Source organism: Sus scrofa, chromosome 14 (assembly GCF_054392235.1).
Source record: "Sus scrofa isolate SSC_HxYL_T2T_F1_AM1 chromosome 14, Sscrofa_HxYL_maternal_Yorkshire_Landrace_v2.0, whole genome shotgun sequence".
NCBI classification, from domain to species: domain Eukaryota; kingdom Metazoa; phylum Chordata; class Mammalia; order Artiodactyla; family Suidae; genus Sus; species Sus scrofa.
The window spans coordinates 112,485,151-112,512,955 of record NC_139396.1 but is presented as its reverse complement, the minus strand read 5'-3'; the positions used below and the strand labels follow the sequence as shown (position 1 = coordinate 112,512,955).

At 38.9% G+C, this 27,805-nt stretch overlaps 1 long non-coding RNA gene across 1 annotated transcript in view; it reads right to left on the bottom strand.

Annotated features, from left to right (window-relative positions):
• Positions 1 to 9,542: 9,542 nt before the first annotated feature.
• Positions 9,543 to 27,805, bottom strand: part of LOC146396941 (uncharacterized) — a 41,786-nt gene continuing 23,523 nt past the window's right edge. Inside the window, exons 2-3 of the long non-coding RNA XR_014827563.1 lie at positions 12,507 to 12,773; positions 9,543 to 11,099 (exon numbers count right to left, since the gene is read on the bottom strand). This is a non-coding gene — a long non-coding RNA (uncharacterized LOC146396941). The remainder of the gene's footprint in view (positions 11,100 to 12,506; positions 12,774 to 27,805) is intronic.

The following is a 27,805-nucleotide window of genomic DNA, read 5'->3' as shown; positions in this document are numbered from 1 at the left end:
AATACATACAACAAATACTAATAGACATAAAAGCAGAAATTGATGGCAAAACAATAAGAGTTAAAGACTGCTTATATCAAAGGACAGATCCTCTAGACAGAAAATCAGTAAGGCAACAGAGACCCTAATGACACAGTAGAAAAGTTAGACTTAATTGATATTTTTAGGATTTTACATCCAAAAAACCCCACAGAATATATACCCTTTTCAAGTGCACATGAAACATTCTCTATGATCAACCACATACTGGGTCACAAAACTGAACTCAACAAATTTAAGAGTATAAAAATTATTCCAAGCAAGAAACTAGAAATCAGCCACAAGAAAAGAAATGAGAAAAATGACTACATGGAGACTAAAGAAGATGCTACTAAAAAAAACAAAAACAAAAACAAAAAAACCCAAAAAACAAAAAAACCAAATGGGTCAAGAGGAAATCAAAAGGGAAATTGGAAGTTCCCATTGTGGCTTAGCAGTAATGAACCCAATTAGTATCCATGAGGATGCAGGTTCAATCCCTGACCCTGCTCAGGGGCTAAGGATCCAGCATTGCTGTGAGGTGTGGTGTAGGTCACAGATGCAGTTCGGATCTGGCATTGCTGTGGCTGTGGAGTGGGCTGGCAGCTCTTGCTCCAATTCAACCCCTAGCCTGGGAACTTCCATATGCCACGGGTGCAGCCTAAAAAGAAAAGAAAAGAGGGGAAATTAAAACATACTTTGAGAAAAACGACAATGAAAACACAACCACTGAAAGTCTATGAGATACCCCAAGCAGCTCTTAGAGGGAAGTTCATAGCAATACAGGCCTTCCTAAAAAAAAAAAAAAAAAAAGAAAAGAAAAAAGAAAAAAATCTCCAACCAACAATCTAACCTACCACCTAAAAGAATTAGAAAAAGAAGAAAAAACAAAACCTAAAGTCAGCAAAAAGGAAGGAAATCATAAAGATCAGAAAGGAAATCAATAAAGTATTAAAAATTAAAAAAACAATAGAAAATATCAATAAAATCAAGAGCTGGTTCTTTACAAGGGTAAACAAAATTGTCAAACAAAATTGTCAAACCCCTTCCAGACTCACCAGGAAGAAGAGAGAGAACCCAAATAAAATAAAAATGAAAAAGGAGAAATCTCAATAGATACTACAGAAATACCAAAAAAAAAAAAAAAAAAAAAAGAGCATACTGCGGACAATTGTATGCCAACAAACTTGACAACTCAGAAGAAATATCTCTATAACTTCCTAGAGACAAACGGCCCACCAAAACTGAATCAAGAAGAAATAGATAAGTTGAACCGACCGATCACAAGAAATGAAATTAAATATGAAAAAAACACCCTCTATAAAAGTCCGGCACCAGATGGCTTCACATGCAAATTCTACCAAACATAAAAAGAACTTATACCCATGCTTCTTAAACTTTTCCAAAAGGTTGAAGAAGGAACACTCTCAAAGGCACTCTATGAAGCCATCATCACCCTAATACCAAAACCAAAAACACTAGCAAAAAAAATCATAGGCCAATATCTTTGATGAATATAGACACATAAATTCTCAACAAAATTTTATCCAACTGAGTAAGTTTCTGTTGCAGCTCAGCAGTACAAGCTGGACTAGTATCCATAAGGATGCGGGTTGGATCCCTGGCCTTGCACAGTGGGTTAAGGATCTCGCATTGTCATGATCTGTGGTGTAAATCGCAGATATGGCTCAGATCCCAAGTTGCTGTGGCAGTGGCATAGACCAGCAGCTGTAGCTCTAATTCAGTCCCTAGCCAGGGAACTTCTATATGCTGCAGGTAAAGCCCTGAAAATTCAAAAAAAAAAAAATTTAGACAATGGAATCCAACAACACATAAAAAAGACCATATACTATGACCAAGTGGGAGTCATCCCACATTCACAAGGACGGTTCAACATACACAAATCAATCAACGTCATACACCACATTAACAAAAGAAAAGTCAAAAACCATGTGATTAGGAGTTCCCGTCGTGGCGTAGTGGTTAACGAATCCGACTAGGAACCATGAGGTGCGGGTTCCATCCCTGCCCTTGCTCAGTGGGTTAACAATCCGGCGTTGCCCTGAGCTGTGGTGTAGGTTGCAGATGCGGCTCGGATCCTGCGTTGCTGTGGCTCTGGCGTAGGCTGGCAGCTACAGCTCCTGATTTGACCCCTAGCCTGGGAACCTCCATATGCCGCGGGAGCGGCCCAAGAAATGGCAAAAAGACAAAAAAACAAAAGCAAACAAACAAACAAAAAAAACCCATGTGATCACCTCAACAGATGCAGAAAAAGCAAAAGACAAAGTCAAACATCCATTCATGATAAAAAATCTTACCCAAGTGGGCATAGAGGGAACATACCTTAACATAATCAAAGTCATTTATGAAAAACCCACAGCCAAAACAATGCTGAACAGAGAAAAGCTGAAAGCCTTCCCACTAAAATCTGGAACAACACAAGGATATGCACTCTCACCACTTTTATTCAACACAGTATTGAAAGTCTTAGCCCCAGCAATCAGACAAACAAAAGAAATAAAATGTATCCAAATTGGAAAAGAAGAGGTAAAACTGTCACTCTATGCAGATAACTTGACGCTCTATATAGAAAACCCAGAGTTCCCCTTGGTGGCTAGACAGAAACGAACCTGACTAATATCCATGAGAATGCAGGTTCAATTTTTGGCCTCGCTATGTGGGTTAGGACCCAGCATTACCCTGAGCTGTAGTGTAGGTCACAAACATGGCTCAGATCTGGCATTGCTCTGGCTGTGGTATAGGCCAGAAGCTACAGGTCCAATTTGACCCCTAGCCTGGGAACCTCCATATGCTGCAGGTGCAGCTCTAAAAAGACAAAAAAAAAAAAAAAAAAAAAAAAAAGAAAAGGAAAAAAAAGAAAAGAAAACCCTAAGGACTCCACACAAAAATTATGTGAACTGATCAATGAATTCAGCAAAGTAGCAGGATACAAGATTAATATTCAGAAATCTGTTGCATTTCTGTATACTAACAATGAAATATTAGAAAATATAAAAATGTAATACCTTTTAAAATCACACCCCAAAAATTAAATACCTAGGAATAAACCTGATCAAGGAGGTCAGAGATGCATATGCTAAGAACTATAAAACATTAACTGAGGAGCTCATAGAGGATTTAAGAAATGGAAAGATACTCCATGTTCCTGGATTGGAAGAATTAACATCGTTAAAATGGCCATGCTACCCAAAGCAACCTACAGATTTAATGCAATCCCTATCAAATTACCCATGACATTTTTCACAGAACTGAAACAATCCAAAAATTTATATGGAAACATAAAAGACCCAGATTTGCCAAAGCAGTCCTAAGCAACAACAACAACAAAAAACAAGCAGGAGGCATAACTCTTCAAGACTTCAGACAATATTACAAAGCTACATAATCAAGACAGTTTGGTACTGGAACAAAAACAGACATACAGACCAATGGAACAGAACAGAGAACCCATAAATAAACCCAGACACCTATGGCCAATTAATCTTTGAGAAAGAAGGCAAGAATATAAAATGGGAAAAAGACCTTCTCTTAGCAAGTAGTGCTGGGAAAACTGGGTGGCTGCATGTAAACCAATGAAACTAAAACACACCCTCACACCATGCACAAAAATAAATTCAAAATTGCTTAAAGACATGATACTATAAAACTCCTAGAAAAGAACATAGGCAAAACATTTTCTGACATCATCAACTGTACAAATGTTTTGTTGGTTCAGTCTCCCAGGGAAATAGAAATAAAAGCAAAAAGAATAAATGGGACATAATCAAACTTGCAAAGGAAACAGCAGAGGAAAACACTAAACAAAATGAAAAGACAACCTATGGAATGGGAGAAAATAATTGAAAATGATGCATCTGACAAGGACTTAATCTCCAGAAAATATACAAACTCATACAACTCAACAGAAGAAAAACAACCCAATCAAAAAATGTGCAGAAGACCTAAGTAGACATTTCTCCAAAGAAGACACACCTATGGCCAGTACGCACGTGAAAAAAATGCTTAACAGCACTAGTTATTAGAGAAATGCAAATCAAAACTACAGTGAGGTACCACCTCACACCAGTCAGAATGGCCATCATTAACAAGTCAACAAATAACAAATGCTGGAGAGGGTGTGGAGAGAAAAGGGAACCCTCCTACACTGTTGGCGGGAATGTACTTTGGTAAAACCACTATGGGAAACAGTATGGAGGTTCCTCAGAAAATGAAATGTTGAACTACCATAAGATCCAGCGATCCTACTCCTGGACAAAACTTTCATTCAAAAAGATACATGCTCCCCTATGTTCATTGCGGCACTATTCACAATAGCCAAGACATGGAAACAACCTAAATGTCCATTGACAGGTGACTGCATTTAGATGATATGGTACATATACACAATGGAATACTACTCAGCCATAAAAAATAACAAAATAATGCCATCTGCAGCAACATGGATGGAACTAGAGTCTCATACTAAGTGAAATAAATCAGAAAGAGACAAATATCACATGATTATCAACTTAAATGTGGAATATAAAATTTGTCACAGGAATTCCCATCACGGCTCAGCAGGTTAAGAACCTGACTAGTATCCATGAGGATGTGGGTTTGATCCCTGGGCTTGCTAAGTGGGTTAAGTATCTGGCATTGCCACGAGCTATGGTCCAGGTCTCAGTTACAGCTCAGATCCTTCATTGCTGTAGCTGTGGCACAGGCTGGTAGCTGCAGCTCCGACTCGACCTTAGCCTAGGAATTTCCATGCGTTACAAGTGTGGCCCTAAAAAAGAAAATACATGCATGTATACATACTTACATAAAAAAAAATGGCACAGACAAACCTATCTAAGAACAGAAACAGACTCAGTCTTGGAAAACAGATTTGTGGTTGCCAGGGGTAGGGGGAAGTAGTGGAATGGACTGGGAATTTGGGGTTAGCAGATGCAAACTATTGCATTTAGAATGGATAAGCAATGAGGTCCTTCTTGGGATAGACCACAATGGAAGATAATAAGAGAAAAATAACGTCTCTCTCTCTCTTTATATATATATTTATTTACATATATATACATGTATATATATATATAGACTAGGTCACTGTGCTGTATAGCAGAAAATGATGAAACATTGTAAGTCAACTATAGTAAAAATTAGAAATAAAATAGAAATGTGTATATACATACAATTTAAAGTACACAAAAAACATTACTGCCTAATTCATGAAGTTAAAAATAAGAACAAAAGTAAAATGATGGGTAAAAAAGCATGGAATTTTGAAGGGAAATTATTAGAAATAATGTTTTGGCATCCTAATATTTATCAAGTAGAGATAGAAGTCTTTTTTTTTTTATTATAGTTGACTTACAGCGTTGTGCCAATTTGTACTGTACGGCAAAGTGACCCAGTCATACATATATAAACATTCCCTTTCTTACATTCTTTTCTATCATGGTCTATCCCAAGAGACTGGATATAGTTCCCTGTGCTATACAGTAGGACCTCATTGCTAGCGCATTCTAAGTGTAATAGTTTGTATCCACTAACCCCAAACTCCCAATCCATCCCACTTCTGCCTGGCTTCCCCCTGGCAACCACGAGTCCATCCTCTATGTGAGTCTGTATCTATTTTGTATATAAGTTCATTTGTGCTATATTTTAGATTCCACATGTAAGTGTTATCACATGGTATTTGTCTTGGTCTTTCTGACTTACTTTGTGTATGATGAGAATCTTTAGTTCCATCCATGTTGCTGCAGATGGCATTATTTTGTTTTTATGGCTGAGTATTCCATTGTGTATATGTACAACATTTAGGTTGTTTCCATGTCTTGGCTATTGTGAATAGTGCCGCAATGAACATAGGGGAGCATGTATCTTTTTGAATGAAAGTTTTGTCCAGGAGTAGGATCACTGGATCTTATGGTAGTTCAACATTTCATTTTCTGAGGAACCTCCATACTGTTTCCCATAGTGGTTTTACCAAAGTACATTCCCGCCAACAGTGTAGGAGGGTTCCCTTTTCTCTCCACACCCTCTCCAGCATTTGTTATTTGTTGACTTGTTAATGATGGCCATTCTGACTGGTGTGAGGTGGTACCTCACTGTAGTTTTGATTTGCATTTCTCTAATAACTAGTGCTGTTAAGCATTTTTTTTCACGTGCGTACTGGCCATAGGTGTGTCTTCTTTGGAGAAATGTCTACTTAGGTCTTCCGCACATTTTTTGATTGAGCTATGTTTTTCTATTGAGTTGTACGAGTTGTTTGTATATTTTCTGGAGATTAAGTCCTTGTCAGATGCATCATTTTCAATTATTTTCTCCCATTCCATAGGTTGTCTTTTTTTTTTCCAATGGTTTCCTCTGCTGTGCAAAAGCTTGTAAGTTTGATTATGTCTAGTTTGTTTATTTTTGTTTTTATTTCTATTGCCTTGGAAGACAGGTATTGTTAAATATAAATGGTTAATATTGATGATAAAAATTTCATGAGTAATGATGCAAATAATAAAAATAGGAATGGGAATGTGCATATATTCTAAATGATTAGCAGTCCTAAAGAACCAATAGGTCACAAAAGAAATCAAACAATCATAAAATACTTTGGGATGAATAAAAATCAAGACACAATATACAGAAACTTATGAGACACAGCTAGAACAGAGTTTAGAAACAAATTTATATCTGTAAATGCCTACATAAGGAAAAAGAATGCTCTTAATCAGTAACTCAAACATCCACTCTAAGACACTGGAAAAAGTAGAACAAATTAAACCTACAAATAGAAGAGAGGAAACAATAAGGATTAAAACAGGAAGAGAAAATGAAACAAAGAGGAAATCAATGACACAAATATTTGGCTCTTTGGAAAGTTCAGCATAATTGACTTAACCTTTTGCTAGTTGGTTTTTGGTTTTTTTGTTTTGTTTTGTTTTGTGCTCTTTTTGGCTGCACCCACAGCAGGTAGAAGTTCCTGGGTCAGGGAATGAACCCACACCATAGCAGTGGCCCAAGTGGCTGCAGTGATAATGCTGGATACTTACATCTGCTGTGCTATGAGAGCTCCTCCTTTAGCTAATTTGACAAAGAAGAAAAGAATCAAATTACTAGAATCACAGTTTGGGACATTACTACCAATCTTACAGATGTAAAAAAGAATTTAACGAAATACGATGAACACTTATTTGCCAGCAAATTAACTAACTCAGGTGTAATGGACAAATTTGTGGGAAGACCCAACTTATTGAAACTGACTCAAGAAGAAACATACAATCAGAATAGACCTATAATGAGTTAAAAAACTGAATACATAATTTTTTAAAATTCATCTCACAGATAAGCCTAGGCTCAGGTGGCTTCACCGCTGAATTCTACCAAATATTCAAAGATTCAATACCAACCAATTCTTCACAAAATCTTCCAAAAACAGAAAAGAGGCAGTGACACTTCACCAACTTTCTGAGAAAAGTATTACCCCAATACTGAAACTAGGCAAAGATGGTACAAGAAAACTTCAGACCATACTCTCTTTTGAACATGTAAGCAAAAATCCTCTAGAATACACTAGCCATTCAAATTCAGCAAATATATAAAATAAGTTATACACCTTGGAAAAGTAGGATTTACCACAGGAATGCAAGGTTGGGTTAATGCCTGAAAATCAATTAATGTAATATATTAACAGAATAAAATCACCTTATAATCTCAATATATGCAGAAAAAGCAGATGACAAAATCCAACATCCTTTTATCATTGAAAGTACTCCAAAATAAATGAAAAAAAAGTGGAAAAGCTTCCAATGTTCATAGATCAAAATACTTAATATTTTTAAGACAGCAATACTCCCCAAAGTGATCTATAGATCAATGCAACCCCTATCAGAACCCCAGATGACTTCTTTATGTAAATTGATGAGCAGACTCCAAAATTCACAGGGATTGCAAAGGAACTAGAATAGCCAAAAATACTCCTGAAAATAGAGAATAAAGTATGAGAACTCACATTTCCCATTTTCAAAACTAGTACCAGCACAGATATATCAATCAACATAACAGATTGGCAGTCTAGAAGTAAACTCATACATCTATGGTCAACTGATATTCTGTGAGGTGGCCAACACCACTCAGTGGGGATAGAATAGTATTTTCAACAATCACAATGGAGTAACTGGATTGTCACATGCAAAAGAATAAAAAAAGCACCTTACCTCACACCACTTATACTGTCACCTGATTTTCAACAAAGTTGTCTGAAAAATCTAGTGGAGAAAGCAAAGTGTTTTCAACAAATATTATTGGGATAACTGAATATCCATATGGACAAAATACATCCATCAATCCTTACCTTCAGAATAAATTTTAACTTAAGATGGATCATAGACCTAAACATAAAAGTTAAAATCGTAAAGCTTTTAAAAGAAAACATAGAATATTTTCATAACTCAAATGTAGGCAAAATTTCCTAGGCAGGTCAGGAAATATTAAGCATCATAGATAAAATGAATTAATTAGGCTATCAAAATTAAAACTTTATGCTCTTCAAAAGATACATATAAAAATTGAATAGGTAAGCCACAAACTAGGGATAAATGCTTGCAAACCTATAACTGACAAAGGAATGGTATAAAAAATGCATGTAAAATTGATGTAGAATAAACTCCAAGATACTTTCATGTGTGTGCATCCCTGAATATTTAATATTTCTTTTGGTTGTTTCTCAAACAGATACAGATATTCACACATTAAGTCTGCTTTTGTGGCTTGTTTCTTTCATTCAACATCATGTTTGTGCAAACAGATACAGAGTCAGAAACACACAGTTTTATTTAAGACTATAAAGAAAAGTGAGAAAGTAATTCCCATAAAAGCTAGAATAGCTGGTACTTGTATGTGTGGGAGAATCCTTTGGGGAGCTAGAAGCATTGACCCAAGTAGTAGTAGCATGAATGTTTGCTGACAAATACTCATCTGTGCTTAAGACTTGGTAAAAGAGTAAGGGGAAAAGAAAGGCAAGGAAGGAGGAAGGAAGGGAGAAAGGAGGAATGAAGGAGAACTTTAAAAAACAGTAACAGCCTATTGAAATATAATTTATATACCATAAAATTCACCAGTTTTAAGTGTACAGTTCAATCATTTTTAGTATAGCTCCAGATGCATGCAAACATCACTACAATCTGATTTTAGAACATTTCCACCACCCCAAAAGATATTTCATGACCATGTACTCACCATTCTTACCTCCATCGTCTTGTCTCTAGTTCTGTGCCTTTTCTGGACATTTCATATCAATGAAATCATACAGTATGTAGTCTCTGTGTCTGGTTTGTTTTACTGTGCATAATATATTTGAGGTTCATCCATGATATAGCATGCATAGTACTTATTTCCATTTCGAAGATCAATAGCATGCCACTGTATGGATATACCATACCATATTTTGTTTCTCATCAGTTGGTGGACATTTGGGTTGTTTCCATTATTCGGCTATTATAAATCATGCTACAGTGAACACTGACACTCAATTCTTTATATAAACATATATTTTTATTTCTCTTGGAGGATTGTTCTAGGCAAGAATTCCAGGGTCACATGGCAGCTCTATGATTAATATTCTGAGGAACTGATTTGCAGAGTGGCTGCACCATTTTACAATCCTATCAGCAATATACAAAGATTTCAATTCTCCAAAGTCCCACCAAAAATTGTTAATACCTTGCTTTTTTATAATAGCCATGCTAGTGTTTGTGAGGCAGTATTTTGCTGTGGTTTTGACTTGCAATTCTCTAATGACTCATGTTGAACATCATCTTATTTGCTTTTATGTATCATTCATATATATTTTTTAGAGAAAGATCTGTTCAAATCTTTTGCCCAACAGTTTCCATCCCTGGCCCAGGAACTTCCACACGCCATGGGCATAGCCAAGAAAAATATGAAAATCATACAACAAAGAAAAGATATGTGCTTACATCTAAAGATAATTAGTAATTACACTGGATTAATTTTATAATTTGTTAATATATTTTATTACTAACAAAACTAAGTTCCCTGTGGAGACTGGCAATTATTTTTTCTGCTATATTATTTAAATATTTTATATGCATAAAAGTATCAAAATCTATGACATGCTAGGAGAGTTCTATCATTTTCAATATGTACTATTTCCTGTGGTCCTTCTGTTGCTCTGTCTCTAATCCTTAAATAAGTAGGCCATAATTATGCAAACCAGAATAAATCCTTTGAATGGTAAAACAAAAACAAAAACAAATCTTTTGCCCATTTTTTTTTTTGCCACACCCACAGCACACAGAAGTTCCTGGGCCAGGGACTGAATTCGAGTTTCAGCTGCAACCTTCACCACACCTGCATCAATGCCAGATCCTTTAACCCACGGCACTGGGCTGGGGATCAAACCTGAGCCTCTGCAGCAACTCAAGTCACTGCAGCCAGGTTCTTAACCCACTGCACCATAGCGAGAACTCCTTAAATTGTTTTTTTCTAAGTCTTTTTATTATTTGAAACGTAACTCTCTCATTGGTTATATATTTGTGTAAATATTTTCTCCCAGCCTATGGGATGTCTCTTCTATTTCTTGCTGTATTGAAGTGCAAAATTTTTAATTTTTGGTTAAATTCAATTCATCAGGCTTTATTCATTTGTGCTTTTGGTGCTGTATATAAGAAATAACTGCTTATCCCAAGATCACAAAGACTTATTCTTATGCTTTCTTCTAAGGGTTTTTATAGTTTTATCACTTACATTTAGGTCTATGATTCATTTTGAGTTAAGTTTTACATTTGGTGCGAGGCAGGGAATCCAAATTCATTTTCTTGTCTTTTGATTTCCAACTGCCCCAGCATCAAGTGTTGCAAAGTATGGAAGAGTTTTAAGCAGATCAAAAAACCTTTGGGATAATTGTAGGTTATCCTACAAATGTAAGTTATCCCATAGTTATTGCAAACTTCAGGCTGATTTAAAATACACTTACAGGGAGTTCTTGTCATGGCACAGAGGAAATGAATCCGACTAGTAACCATGAGGTTGCAGGTTCGATCCCTGGCCTCACTCAGTGGGTTAAGGATCTGGCATTGCCATGAGCTGTGGTGTACACTGCAGACGCGACTCAGATCCTGCAGAAATGTTGAAAGGCAAAAACCTTCTAAACCCAGCAACACATCTTGGCTCTAAACCCAGCAACACATCTTGGCTCTGCAAAGCTTTCCCTAACCTTTCTGTATCTCATCCCATTACTCCTTTAGGAGTCTTTATAGCAAGTATTATCTGAATACTATTTAAGCTGGTAAAACCTTTCTCTCTCTTTCCAATTATTTTCCTATTGTCACTAACATCAAACAAACCAATCCCTTTCACCTAACTCTTTACTTGCTTCTCTCTCCTGCTAGAGAGAGGACCTGTGAGCCTCCTTGTGTCTCTTCTAGGATTTAGATGTACAGCATCTTTAACAAATGATAGACTCTCACTGATCTATGATTACTGGAGTCTCAAGGAATCACATGGATCTACAGATCTGCATGGATGTGAAATATTTATCTGTACAATGGAGACATGAACACTGTGTTCTGGAAAAACTACAAACTAAGACATCTAAACAGTTTACCCTAAGTGCATTTATAAGCTGGATGTATAGAACCTATGCTTGTTAAAGTACATCAGTATTATATATGCTTACATAATTTGAAAATTTTATATAATTTAACCCTCACTGCTCAATTATCTGTTTTACCTAGGTGGACTTTGTTCTGCTGTTTTGGTGAATTTTCTGAAGGTTAGACCAACTTGCAGCAAACCTGCAGGGTCTTCAAGACCTGTGAGCGCCCATGCAGTCCATTCCAGGAAGTTGGGGGTAGAAGGCTGCAGTCAACAATAAGTCTGACCTAGACTAGACCTGAAATCAGCTCTGCACATCCTGGATAAGGGGTCATACCAAACACCTTCATGGACCCCAGGTTCCTCTTTTGAAACTGGAGCTAAGGATAGCTATTTTGGAGGGCCAGGACCGAATTAGAGGGAGCACTGTAAAGCATTCATCATACTGCCAGCATCTGTGGCACAGGTGGGTGCTGGTACTAGAAGCTTTCACTTTTTTTGCACTTCTACACATTGTAGCATGATTTAGTCCTACCTGCTAATGCTCTGCTTTTTACTCCTCACACCTTATATCCTCCAGTTAACAGTCTTAATAAGGTACCTTCAGATGCCAAGACAAGTTTATCTGTAAAAGTTGGAGATGTCTGAATTATCCAGGCAAGATCTGACGCACTGTCTTTTTTGTTGTTGTTGTTATCTTTTTGCCTTTTCTAGGGCCACTCCTGCAGCATATGGAGGTTCCCAGGTTAGGGGTCTAATCGGAGCTGTAGCCACCAGCCTACAGCAAAGCCACAGCAATGCCAGATCAGAGCTGTGTCTGCAACCTACACCACAGCTCACGGCAATGCCAGATCCTTAACCCACTGAATAAGGCCAGGGACTGAACCAGCAACCTCATGGTTCCTAGTCAGATTTATTAACCACTGAGCCACGACGGGAACTCCCTGATGCACTGTCTTATTTCACACACACACACGCACAGAGAGAGAGAGAGAGAGAGAGAGAGAGAGAGAGAGAGAGAGAGAGAGAGAGAGAGAGAGAACCACTTAAGAAATCAATAATTATAATAGCAGAAGGGGACAAATATTTTCTGTCACTTTTAAAAGCCCTGTGGATTTCACTGGCTCATCGTTGAAAAGATCCAGCATCTGGAAGACAAAAGAAGAAATAGACCTGCATGGGCATGGTAATCACTCCAAGAGCCAGGTACCTGGGCAATGATTCAACATCTGATTGGTCTGGTAGGCTGATCAACTGTCTTTATCAGGATACCAGACTGGTGTTCTTGAGTTAGAACTGAGTTTCAGCTATAGCTGAGTATCTGCTTTGGCTTTTCATGGGGTTGTTTTAAAGATTACACAGTGGCTATTTTGTCTCTACAACAAATTACTTTCTAGTCCCTTTGTACTATGTTTTGGTTTAATATCATTTCGAGGAATTGATAATTTCCTTGCCATTACTGCCTTCGGGAAAAAAAAATGCCCCAAGATGGAAATTTTCTTTTCTGTTTCCTTCCAAATTCATGGAAACTTCCATCCTCTGTGAGTAAACTGGAGGACACAGGTCTGCTCCCAAAACATATTTCCCCTGTGAACAAGGTCATCTGTAGCACTAATGGGTACTGAACACCTGCTACTGATGAAACATCAGTATGGTGCCTGGAGAATGTCCTCTCTCTTACTCGATTTCCATCCTTAGGAAACAAAGAAACATAAGTTCCTTAATATAGCAGAGAAATATCTTCAATATCAGATTCCAGCCTATGTTTCCAGTTCAACTCCCCCTCTGTCTGCTACCTTTTCATCCTACCCCTTCCTCTACTAGGAATCTCCTTCCACCTCTTTTCAAATCAGTAATTTCCTACTCATTTTTTGAGGATTCAGCCCAAATGTAACTTCCTCTGAGAAGCCTTCCCTGACCTCCTCAGTTAGTCAGTTCTTCTCTCCCTAACCCCGTAATATACAGAGCCCCTAACCACATAGATCAGTGCTTCTAAAATGTTTGGGTTCCTGTTAAAATGCAGATGCCAATTCTGGAGCCAAGGACTGAGCATTTCTCACAAACTCTCAGGTCAGGTGATGCTGATGCTGCTGGTCCACGGCAACACTCCAAGTGGTAAAAACAGAGTTCACAGCACAGGTTTTGGTGCTTATGTGTGTATCTGTCTCCTCATTCTGCTTCAGCAGGACAGCAACTGACTGTGTTATCTGAGTGCCCAGTAATGAGCACAGAGCCAACTGAAAAAGTCTGAATATTTGTTGAATGAGTACTCCACTGTCATCCTTGCTGACATCGGCTTTCCCTCCTCCATCTATACAACTACTTTACAGATTTTCATGCTACTGTCTTTTCTTTTGGACAGGTCTTTCATGTTTGGTGTTCTTTATTTTTAAGGCAGACACAGGCTGTTGGTTGCTTTTTTAACTCAAACAAAACAGATACTTAAAGAGAAAAGACACAGCCCCCCTGCTCTGGCTGGCTTTATTAAGTTGAGGGGGTTGGCAGCTTTTTTCACTCAGAGCCTTCAAGATTCCAGTGTCCTGTTTACATGCTCAATTTTCACTTGGCATGCTCTGCGACTTGTGTCATCGCAGAATGAGTGTGGCTCAGATCCAATATATGTGGGACTTGAATTGCATCCTATCAGATTCCAGTTAACAGATATTTAATTTATTCTATTTATTTTTTTCCATGGTGTGCAGCAACTTGATGTGAAGTCTCAGTTCCCAGATTAGGGATTGAACCTGGGCCACAGAAGTGAAAGCACCAAGTCCTAACCACTAGACCACAAGGAAACTCCCAGGTACCATCATTTTAAATGTTGTACTCTGAGGATGATGGGAAAAGGATACTGTTTGGCCCTTATCGATCCAATCCCAGGGCAGTCTTGGGTTCCCTTTGCATGATAAGCAGTTAAGAGTTAAAAAGGGTGTAATTTTTCACCCCAGGTCACACCCCAAGCCATCATCTTTTTCTTTTTTCTCTGGCTTGCTCTTTTTTTTTTTTCTTTACATGCACAGCTTTGTAGTCTAGTATGTACAATGGGAACACAAGTAAAACCAAATTGTATCATAAAGTGATACAACAACATATACAAAAAGAAACAAAAAGATCTGCAGTGAACATTTGAGTTGATACAGTTCTGCACCACTTTCAAATATTAACCAGCCATAGGATATCCACCCAGAAAGAAGCATGCGAGGATCATACAATTCCTGTTATCAAGTAGGGAGTTTGGGCCAGAGAAACTAGGCAGAGAGAGCATCCGAGACAGAATCAGAAACCAGGACCTCAATAACTCCTCTAATGCATCTGAAAGCCCTTGTTCCTGAACTTGGTACTAAGGGCCAGCACCCTGCAAAACACTTCTGGTATCTGGGGGACTCTGGGCCCATTCTGGCCTCTGCGAGCTAATTTTTCTTTTTTCCCTGGTTTAGGATCCAGGTGCCTCATTACTCTAGACTTCCAATTGTTCTTTTTCCTCTTGACTCATCTTAGGCCATCATTAATATCTCCTCTTCTCAGGCCCTGGGCCCAGCAATTTCTACCACATATGGCTTATCATGCTGGGTTCTAATTTCCTGTTTGCTTACTTGTCTTCAATGTACAGACTGTAAACCTCTTGAGGGCAGGGATCATGTCATGTTCACTGTCCCCAGCACACTGCCTATCACACAGGAGCGTCTCAGTGAAGTGAGAATCAACTGGTCAGAAAAAGAAGAACCTCAGTGCATTCAGCTGGCATTCACATTCTGCATGAGAACTCTGACATTCGCTGACTAATGTCTGGCTGCTGGCTTGGCCCTGCCCTTTGGAGAAGGATGCTATGAAGGTTCCAACCCAGAGGCTAGTTTGTTAAGCCCTGTTTCCCTCTTTGGTGCTCCTCCATGATGACTCATGTATCCTGTAAATTGCTGTTAGTGTTCAGACACAGATAAGCTACAATAGCCTCAGAAATAGCAAAGAAAACTGTGATTCACCTAAGCGAAAGCCATCATACATCTGCCACCCATTCATCAGAAAAGTGGTCAGATCCTAATGACTAAAAATAGTATAAGATCACTGTTCACCTTTATTCTACTACCTAGGCATAACAAATACTTTGCATCATGTTTCATCCCACAGTTTATATGCTAAAAATTATAACTTCACCAGGATGACTCAGTGACAGACCTGGGGCTTAGAATTAAGTCCTCAGGCACCACCTTCATCATGACTTTTCTCCTATGATAAAGCAAAAAGGCACTGACAAATTCTGGTAAAGGACTGGGCCTCCAAAAGTTTGGAAATGATGAGTTCAGCATATTCTTAACTGCCAAGGAATTAAGAGCACAGATCCTCAGCCAGAGATTTGTTTCTTCAGCTGTGCCCCCAACAGGGGGATTATCCACCTCCAACCACAGCCTAGTCCCTCTTTGAGTTGGAATCTGGTCTATGATATCACATTGAAAGGGTGACAAGCTGAAGAGAATAAATAGAGCCATTTGTGAATGCTTAATAGCAATAAAAGGTTAAAAAATGTGTAATGCTCTGCAGTTCCCTGGTGGCCTAGCAGCCAAGGATCCAGAGTTGTCACTGCTATGGCGTGGGTTTGATCCCTGGAACAGGAACTTCTGCATGCTGTGGCCATGGTAAAAAAAAATGCATACTAAAAACATGATGTTAACTTTCCTAAAGTGACATGGACTGTGAATCACACTAGGCATGTATTCCTGCAATCTTTCACAAAAGTCAGAGTAAAGAATACTCTCCAGCAGTGCTTGGGAGAAAAAAAAGTGCCTCTTGAGAAAAAAGAAAAGCTATTCCCAAAGATTTGAATTCTTGACATATGGTCAAGATAGTTTTCATTTAATCTATTTAATAATCAATAGTTAAGCCACAGTTGCCTAGACAAGATGGTGGAAAAGAAGGACCTTGACCTCACCTCCTCTCATAAGCACACAAAAATCACAGATAACTGCTAAACAACTATTGATAAAAATGAATGAAACCTAACAAAAGAGAGATTCTACACTCAAAGACATGAAGAAATCACGACAAGACACTGGGAGGGTCATAGTCACAATACAGTCAAATCCCATACCCCCAAGGTGGGTGGCCTACAAATTAGAAGATAATTATATTGCAGAAGTTCTCCCACAGGAGTGAGAATTTTGGGCCCCATATCAGGCTCACCAGGCTAGGGCTCTGGCATTGGGAGGACAAACCCGTAGAGCATTTGGTTTTGAAGGCCATCAGAGCTCGAGTGCAGGAGCTCCACAGCACTAAGGGAAATAGACTCCACTCCTGGAGGGTGCACACAAGGTCTCATGTGCACCAGGACCTAGGGCAAATGCAGTGACTTCATAGAACCTGAGCCAATCAATGTGCTGGTCTTGGAGGGTCTTTGGGGGAGGTAGGGGACAGTTGTGGCAGTGGTCTCAAGGACTTTTCATTGCTGTGAGTTCTGCGCCAACATTACGGCACCAAGACCTGGCACCACCCAACAGCCTATAGCTCCAAGTGCTGGAACACCTCAGGCAAAAAAAAAAAAAAAAAAAAAAAAAAAAAAAAAAAAAAAAGCCAAGAACACAGCCCCACTCATCAGCAGTCAGGCTGCCTAAAGTCTTCCTAAGCCCACAGCCACCTCAAAACACATCCCTTGACATGGACATGCCCAGCAGAGGATCAAGACTCAGCCATACACACCCAATGGTCAGGCACTGGTCTCCCCACCAAGAAACCTGCAGAAGCCTCTAAACCACTCTTGTGCACCAGGGGGCAGACAACGGAAGAAAACTACAATCTTGCCTCTTGAGGAACTGGGTTCTCAAACACAGATCAGAATCTACCTTGGGACCAGCTGGTCCCTGGCCCTTGGGTGATGAGAAGGGAGTGTACGGCTTGGACCCTTAGGACATGCATGCCCTAGAGCTAGCCACTTCTTCAAGATCAAGAAGCATAACTAACCTTCCGCATATATAAAAATGCAAAAAGAAACTTAGATAAAACGTGACAGCAGAGGAATATGTTCCAGACAAAGGAATAAGTTAAAACTTCAGAAAGAAAAGTGAGGTGGAGACAGGCAATCTACCCAAGAAAGACTTTAATGATCGAAAAGATGATCCAAGAATTTGGAAATAATGGATGCACAAAGGAGAGAGTTAGAAGAGATTTTAAACAGAGTTAGAAAATATGAAGAACAATCAGAACTGAATGAATAACTGGATTGGAAAACACACTTGAAGCAATCAATGGTAGAATAAATGAGGCAGAAGAATGAATAAGTGACCTGCAAGACAGATTGGTGGAAATCACTGCTATAGAATAGAATAAATAAGGAATGAAAAGAAATGAGAACAGTTTAAGAGACCTCTGAGACAACATCAGATGCACCATCCACATTATAGGTGTCCCAAAAGGAGATGGGAGAGAGAGAGAGAAAGTGCCTGAGGAAATATTTGAAGAGATAATAGCTGAAAACTTCCCTAACATGGGAAAGGAAACAGTGAACTATATCCAGGAAAAACAGAGAGACCCGTACAGGATTAACTGATGGAGAAACACCCTAAAACACATAGTACTGTAATTGACAAATATTAAACATAAATAGAAAATATTAAAAGCAATAAGGGGAAAACAACAAATAATATACAAGGGATTCCTCGTAAGGTCATGAGCTGGTTTTTCAGCAGAAACTCTGCAGGCCAGAAGTGTGTGGTATGATACATTTAAAGTGATAAAAGGGATAAACCTACAACAAAAAATACTCTACCCAGCAAGGCTCTTGTTCAGATTTGACAGAGAAAGCAAAGCTTTACAGACCAAAAAAAGGCTAAAGGAATTCAGCACCACCAAGACAGCTTTACAAGAAAGGTTAAAGGAAATCCTCCAGACAAGAAAGGAAAGGCTACAACTAGAAACAAGAAAAGTATGAAATGGGAAAGCTTACTGGTAAAGGCAAATGTATGGTAAAGTTAGAAAATCATCCACAGATATGACATTAAAACCACTAATCATGAAAGGAGGAGTACAAATGCAAAATATTTAGATACATTTGAAATTAGGAGATCAGCAACTTAAAAACAATTGTGTGTGTGTGTGTGTGTGTGTGTGTGAGTGAGTGAGAGAAATTTCTATTTCAAAAACAGTAACTGTAATTGCAAACCAAAAATATATAATAGATGTGCACACACACAAAAAAGGAATCCAAATACTAAGTCAAATCACAAGAAAACAAAAAAGGACAAAAAAGACCTATAAAAACAAACTGAAAACAATGAACAAAATGATAATAGGAAATACATATTGCTAATTACGTTAAATGTAAACAGATTAAATGCTCCAGACACCCAATACCATATGATATGACTTATTTGTGTAATTAAAATATGGCACAAATGACCTTATCTACAAACAGAAACAAATCACAGCCAAGGAGAGCAAACTTGTGGTTGTCAGGGTTGGGGTGTGGAAACAGTATGGATAAGGAGTTTGAGGTTGCAGTATGCAAACTACCACATTTGGAATGTATGTAAACTGTTACATTTGGGATGGATGGGCAATGGGGGCCTACTGTGTAGGGAACTGTGTATGATTGGGTGACTTTGCTGTACAAAAGAAATTGAAGAAACATTGTAAATCAACTATAATAAAAGTATTTTTAACCCATTTTATGTTCTTGCCTCCCTTGTCAAAGATTAATTGACCACAGGTGTCAGGGTTTATTTCTGGGTTCTCTATTCTGTTCCATTGTTCTGTCTGTCTGTTTTGATACCAGTACCACACTGTTTTGATGACTGTGGCTTTGTAATATTTCTTGAAGTCTGGGAGAGTTATGCTTCCTGCTTGGTTTTTGTTTCTCAGGATTGATTTGGCAATTCTGGGTCTTTTGTTGTTCCATATAAATTTTTGGATTGTTTGTTCTACTTCTGTGAAAAATGTCGTGGGTAATTTGTTAGGGATTGCATTTTGCTTTGGGTAGTATGGCCATTTTTACAATATTGATTTTTCCAATCCAGGAACATGGAATATCTTTCCATTTCTTTACATCTTCTTTAATTAAAGTTTTATAGTTCTCAGCATATAAGTTCTTTACCTCCTTGGTCAGGTGTATTCTGAGGTATTTGGCTTTTTGAGGTGCAATTTTAAAAGGTATTGGGAAAAAGAAAGTCTATTCATCAAGCATTGCTGGGAAACCTGGACAACTGCATGCAAAGCAATGAAACTAGAACACACCCTCACACCATGCACAAAAATAAACTCCAAATGGCTGAAAGACTTAAATATAAGACAAGACACCATCAAACTCCTAGAAGAGAACATAGGCAAAACACTCTCTGACATCAACCTCATGAATATTTTCTCAGGTCAGTCTCCCAAAGCAATAGAAGTAAGAGCAAAAATAAACCAATGGGACCTAATCAAACTGAAAAGCTTTTGCACAGCAAAGGAAACCAAAAAGAAAACAAAAAGACAACTTACAGAATGGGAGAAAATAGTTTCAAATGATGCAACTGACAAGGGCTTAATCTCTAGAATATAAAAGCAACTTATACAACTCAACAGCAAAAAAGCCAATCAACCAAAGGAAAAATGGGTGAAAGATCTGAATTGACATTTCTCCAAGGAAGATATACAGATGGCCAACAAGCACATGAAAATATGCTTAACATCGCTAATTATAAGAGAAATGCAAATCAAAACTAACATGAGATGCCACCTCACACAAGTCAGAATGGCCATCATTAATAAGTCCACAAATAACAAGTACTGGAGGGGGTGTGGAGAAAAGGGAACCTTCCTCACTGTTGGTGGGAATGTAAACTGGTACAGCCACTATGGAGAACAGTTTGGAGATACCTTAGAAATCTATACTTAGAACTTCCATATGACCCCGCAATCCCACTCTTGGGCATATATCCAGACAAAACTCTACTTAAAAGAGACACATGCACCCGCATGTGCATTGCAGCACTATTCACAATAGCTAGGACGTGGAAACAACCCAAACGTCCATCAACAGATGATTGGATTCGGAAGATGTGGTATAGATACACAATGGAATACTACTCAGCCATAAAAAAGAATGACATAATGCCATTTGCAGCAACATGGATGGAACTAGAGACTCTCATATCGAGTGAAATAAGTCAGAAAGCCAAAGACAAATACCATATGATATCACTTATAACTGGAATCTAATACCCAGCACAAATGAACATTTCCACAGAAAAGAAAATCATGGACTTGGAGAATAGACTTGTGGCTGCCCGACAGGAGAGGGAGGGAATGGGAGGGTTCAGGAGCTTGGGGTTATCAGATACAACTTGGAATAGATTTACAAGGAGATCCTGCTGAGTAGCATTGAGAACTATGTCTAGATACTCATATTGCAACAGAGCAAATGGTGCGGGAAAAAATGTATACATGTAAGAGTAACTTGATCCCCATGCTGTACAGCGGGGAAAAAAAGTATTTTTAAAATTAAAAAAATATATATATATTTGGAACCAAAAACAAAGTAAAATAAAATAAATGCTCCAACCAAAAGACATAGCTGAGGGGGAAGAAGATGGAAGAGGAGTTGGACGTGAGGCTCACCTACTCCCACAAATGCATTGAAAATCCATCTACATGTAGAATTATTCACACAGAAAATTTGCTAAGTGCTGACAAAAGACCTCAGCATTCTGACAGTGTAAGAAAACTTTCATGAAACTGAGTAAGACAAAAAGAAGAAAAAGAGATAAAATGAGAAAGGAAGCAGGACAGAACCTCCCTAGGAGGGAGCTGGAGAAAGGAAGAGCTCCTGCAGCCTGGGAAGTCTCCCTATCAGGAAGGTGATCAGCCAAGATGGGAGGAACTTTAAAGTATTGGAGGAGAACACAGCAATTGGTGTGAAGCAGTTAAAACGGAAAGAGTGCTCCACAACTTGTCAGTGTACTGCCCTTCACCTCCCAAACACATGCTGGTGTGGGAAGGGGTTGTTAACTGAAACTCTGGATATCAGACTCAGAGAGAGAGAGAGCTGGCGCTGGCTACATGGGGAAAAACTGGGATTGGCTGACGGAGACAGCCTGGAGGGACTGGAGTATAGAGCAACCACATTTGAGGATATAAGCTGAGGAAGCCTCGTTGGGCTTGGAGGCTAGGTGCCTTTGCTTGGGGGTCGGATCCACCACTACAGCCTATTCCCTATGCATGCTCTCAGGGTGCAGAGCACCAAATGCTCCAGCTCCAGGAACCACCCTGGAGAAGCTGCTGACTAGCAACAACTAGGGAGCAGCCCCCGCCCTTAGAACTACAGCGAATGGGGAGTGGACAAGCTCTGTGACTTCTGCCACTGGCCAAGCAGGGGAATGTGGAAGTGTCATACATTTCCAGGCTGGCCTCAGGAGCCATGAATGGCCCAGCAGGCAGGCAAAGTGACTGTGGAAAGAGTGCAAACAGCCCAGAGAGCCACAAACTTCCCAGTGGGTAGGCGCCGCGACTGCAAAAGCAGTGCAAATGGCCCTGAGAGCTGCGTGTGGACCGAGAGGCAGGTGGAATGATCTTGGAAATAGTACAAGCTCTGTAATCCCTGCCAGCAGCTGGGCAGGGGACTGTGGAAGCAGCGTACATTGCACAGCTGGCCAAAGGAACCACAAGAGGCCTGCTGGTGCACATTCTGTTCCATGATGGCTATAGAGTGCACCCCTCCCACTGGCCTGGCAGGGGGAAGGACTACAGCAATGGTTCATGTCCTACGGCTACAGAGAGAGCCTTTTAGCAACAGTTGGGGAGCAGACCCTGCCTTTGGTACTACAGAGACTGCTCCCTAGAGTGGTCAAATAAAGGGCAGAACTACAGAACAGCACCTGCCCCCAAAGATACAGAGAGCAGTCCTGAGAGCCTCCCCAGCAAAGGGAGGGATAATAGGAGTAGCTGCTGACATTGTCAGGTAGAGAAAATGGCCCTGAGAGCTACCTGGTGGTGGGAGGAACTGCAAGAGCCACTGCTGTCCCTGCCACTGCAAAAACAATCCCATGAACCATGAACCACTTCCACCTCTCTCTTGGACTCCATTTCTAGCAGCTGCCTGGCTCCAGGAGCGGTAGTGTGATAAACTGGTGTTCCCACACATACTCTGGGTACATGTGAGACACTACCACCCTTGAGAACTCCAGGACTGAGTGCCAGCTGCTGCGTCTACAGGCTTGCTATCAAGGGGATGATAAACATAGTAAGTTAGACAATATGAGATGACAAAGAAATAGCATTCAGACAAAGGAACATAACAAACACACAAAAACAGCTAAATGAAGAGATAAGCAATCTACCTGAAAAGAATTCAGAGTGATAGTAAAGATGACCCAAGATATCAGAAAAAGAATTGAGACACAGATCCAGAAGTTAAGCAATAACTGACAAAAGGCTACAGGATTTAAAGAATAAGCAAACTAACATGAATAGTACAATGTCTGAAATGAAAAATACACTAGAAGGAATCAATAGCAGGATAACAGAGGCAGAAGTATGAATAAGTGAGGCGGAATACAGAGTGGTGGAAATCACTGCCAGAGAAAAAATAAAGAAAAAGGAATGAAAATAACTGAAGAGAGTCTAAGAGACCTCTGGGACAACATTAAACATACTAACATTCACATCATAGGGATTCCAGAAGGAGGGGAGAGAGAGAAAGGGTCAGTGAAAACATTTGAAGGGGTTATAGCTAAAAACATCTCTAATATAGGGCAGGAAACACTCAAGTTGAGGAAGCATAGAGAATCCCATAGAGGATAAACCCAAGGAGAAACACAGCAGGGCACATACTAATCAAACTGACAAAAATTAAATAAAAAGAAAAAATATCAAAAGCCAGAAAGGAAAAGCAACAAATAAAATACAAAGGAACCCCTATAAGGATAACAGTTTAATTTTTAGCAGAAACTCTTCAAGCTAAAGGGAGTGACAAGACATATTTATGGTGATGAAGGAGAGGAACCTAGAACCAAGAATATTCTACCCAGCAAGGCCCTCATTCAGATTTGATGAAGAGATCAAAAGCTTTTCAGACAAGCAAAAGATAAGAGAATTAAGCACCTCCAAACCAGCTCTGCAACAACTACTAAAGGAACTTCTCTAGGCAGGAAAGAAAAAGCCACAATTAGAAACAAACAAACAAAAAATTACAAATGAGAAAGCCTGGTGGTAAAGACAAAGACAATATAAAGGTACAAAATCACCCACTGACAAATATGATATCAAAACTAGCAGGTGTTAATGAGTAAATAATGAGTGCTCCATAAGTACAAATTGCTGTGCAATTGTTAAATAATCTCATGGTGTAAAACTCCGCAGAAATCATTTTTTTTAAAGCACCTCAATGACACAGATGGTTAGAAAGCTGCTTAGACAGATCTGCTTGTGCAGTTCTCAGAGCTCCTCTGGTCTCTGACTTTCCTGAGTTTTGTTTGTTCAAGTCTTCTTGAGATTCTGTTCCTCTAGTAAATTATTGTTCTCCTCCTTAAGCCAGCCAGTGCTGGTTTCTGCTACTAGTAAACAAAAAAGATTTTACTAATGCAATAAACCAGTGTAGATTTTCCTAAAAAACAAAACAAAGCTAGCCAAGCATGAAAAGAGGAGAGGACAAATGTGGAACATTGAAAATGCATTTGAAAATTAAGAAATCAACAACCAAAACAGATTCTGTACATATATAGATGGTTATGACAAAATCCAGTGGGAACCATAAAACCAAATTATAATGGACAAACACATTAAAAAAGAAAAAGCAATCCAAACTCAACACTAAAGATAGCCAGTAAGTCAGAAGAGAAGATAACAAAAGAGGAAGATAAGGAAAAATACCCAAAATAACAATCCAAAACAATTTTTTAAATGGCAATAAGTATATACTTATCCATAATTACATTAAATGTATATGGATTAAATGCTCCAACCAAAAGACACAAACGGGATGAAGAGATACAAAAACAAGATACAGAGAGATAGATAACATACACAGACATGCTGTTTACAAGAGACCAACTTCAGACATAAGGACACATAAAGACTAAAAGTGAGGGGATGGAAGAAGGTATTATATGCAAATGGTAAGCAAAGGAAAGCAGTAGTATCAATAGTCATATTATACAAAATAGACTTTAAAATAAAGGTTACAAGAGAAAAACTATAATACATAATGATCAAGGGATCAATCCAAGAAGATGATGTAACAATTATAAAATATATGCACCCAACATAGGGGCACCACAATATATAAGGCAAATGCTAACAGCCATAAAAGGAGAGACTGACAGCAATACAATAATATGGAGGACTTTAACACCCCACTTACATCAATGGACAGATCACCAGACAGAAAATCAACAAGGAAACACAGGACTTAAGTGACAGCCTAGACCAGATAGACTTAACTGATATTTATAGAACACTCCAGCCCAAAGCAGCAGAATATACATTCTTCTAAAGTGCACATGAAATATTCTTCAGGATAGATCACATCTTGGAACACAGATCAAATCTTGGAAAATTTTAAAAATTTGAAATTTCAAACATTTTCTCTGACCACATGCTATGAGACTAGAAATCAACTACGAAAAAAAAAAAAAAGCAGAAAAACATGAACTCCTGGAAGCTAAACAATATGCTACTAAACAACCAATGGATCATTGAATAAATCAAAAAAAGGAAATGAAAAGATACTTAAAGACAAATTACAACAAAGAATAACAATCTTCAACAAAACAGACTGGAAATTATCAAAGAAGATATCCTACTCCAGAAGACAAAGAGGAGGCCACATCAAGACAATAGGAGGGGTGATTACATGGTATAGGTGACCACATACCTGTCGGATGGGCACTCTACAGACTGGAAAGTAACTATATCACAGAGGCTCACACAAAGGAGTAAGTTCTGAGCCCCACATCAGATTCCCATGCTTGGGGATGTGTCACTGGGAGGAGGAGCCCCTGGAACATTTGACATTGAGGGCCAGCAGGGCTTGTGCACGAGAGCTCCAAAGGACTGGGGGAAATGGAAACTGATCTTTTGAAAGGCATACACAGGCTTTCATGTGCACTGGGTCCCAGGGCAAAGCAGAGATTCCATAAGAATCTTGGTCAGACCTACCAGTGGTTCTTGGAGAATCTCCTGGAAAAACAGTGGGTGACTGTGGCTCATTGAGGGGAAGGACATTGGAGGCAAAGGTCTCAGTAATGATCATGAGCAAGAAATCCTCTAGAGCTGGCCATTTTGGAAAAATCTGGTCCCACCCGTCAGGGCTAAGAAGTCACAGACCCAACAACAAACTGGGTGGGAACACAGACCTACACATCAGCAGACAGGCTGCCCAAAGACCCACAAGGCACACAGCTGCTTCTAATCACACACAGAGACAAGCCCCAACAACCAGAGGGATAAAAATCAGCTCTACCTACCAGTGGGCAGGCACCAGTCCCTCCTATCAGGAAGACTGCAGCAAGCCCACTTACCAACTTCAGCCACAAGCAGGGCAGAAAATTAGAAGCAAGAGAGGCTACAATCCTACTGTCTGAAAAAAGGAGATGACACCAAAAATCTATACAAAATGAAAAGGCAGAGAATTATGATTCAGACAAGGGAAAGAGAAAAAAAAACCCAGAAAATCAGCTAAGTGATCTGGAGATTACTAACCTCCTTGAAAAAGACTTTAGATTAATGATAGTAAAGATGATTCAAGACATTGAAAATAAACTGGAGGAAAAGGCTGATAAATTACAAGAAACACCGAGAAAAAAAAAAGGTTATAGGATTAAGCAAGCAAAGGAGTTTCCACTGCAGCTTGGCATGTTATGAACCCAACTTCCATGAGGACGTGTGTTCAATCCCTGGCCTCACTGAGTGAGTTAAGGATCCAGTACTGCTGTGAGCTATGGTGTATGTCACAGACGCAGCCTGTATCCCATGTTGCTGTGACTATGGCATGAGCTGGCAGCTGCATCTCTGATTGGACCCCTAGACTGGGACTGTCCATATGCCACGGATGCAAAAAAAAAAAAAAAAAAAAAAAAGATTAAGCAAGCAGAGATGCAAAATACAATAATTGAAATAAAAAATTCACTAGAAGGAACCAACAGCAGAATACAGGAGGCAGAATGAATAAGCGACATGTAAGACCAGATGCAAAGAGAAAAGAGGAAAATACTGAAAAGAAATGAAGACAGTCTAAGAGAACTCTTGGATAATGTTAAATGCATCAACATCTGTATTATAGGAGAGCCAGAAGGAGAAGAAAGAAAAAGGGCCAGAGAAAATATTTGAAGAGATAATAGCCAAAAACTTCCCTAACATGAAAAAGGGATCACTCACTCAAATCCAGGAAACACAACAAGTACCATATAAAATAAACCCAAGGAGAAACATCTCAAGACACATATTAAACTGACCAAAATTAAGGACAAAGAGGAAATACTGAAAGCAGCTAGGTAAAATAAACAAATAGCATAAAAGGGAACCACAAAAAGGTTATCAGATGATTTTTCAGCAAAAACTCTGCAGGCCAAAAGGAAGTGGCATGATATACTTAAAGCGATGAAAGGAAAAAACCTCCAAGATTACTCTCCCAAGCAAGACTCTCATTCAAATTTGAAAGAGAAATCAAAAGCTTTAAAGACAAGCAAAAGCTAAGAGAATTCAGCACCACTAAACCAACTTTACAACAAATACTAAAGGAATTTCTCTAGGTGGAAACTAGATGCAAAAATATTACAAATGACAAGCATCACTGGCAAAGGCATACATATAGCAAAGGTAGGAAATCATCAATGCAGAAAGATGCTACCAAAATCAGAAATAGTGAGAGGAGGAGGATACAAATGCAGGATACTGGAGATGTACTTGCAATAAGAGACCAACAACCTAAAACAATCTTGTATATGTATAGACTTCTGTATCAAAACTTGAGGGTAACTGCAAACAAAAATCTACAATAGATAAACACAAATAAGAAACAGCAATCCAAACACAAGACTAAAGATAGCCATCAAACCACAGAGAAGAAAAGAAAAGGGAAGAAAAAAATATCAACAAAACACAAATCTAAAACAATAAAAAATGGCAATAAGAACATACACATCAGTAATTACCTTAAATGTAAATGGACTAAATGCCCCAACTAAAGATACAGACTAGCAGAGTGGTTACAAAAACAATA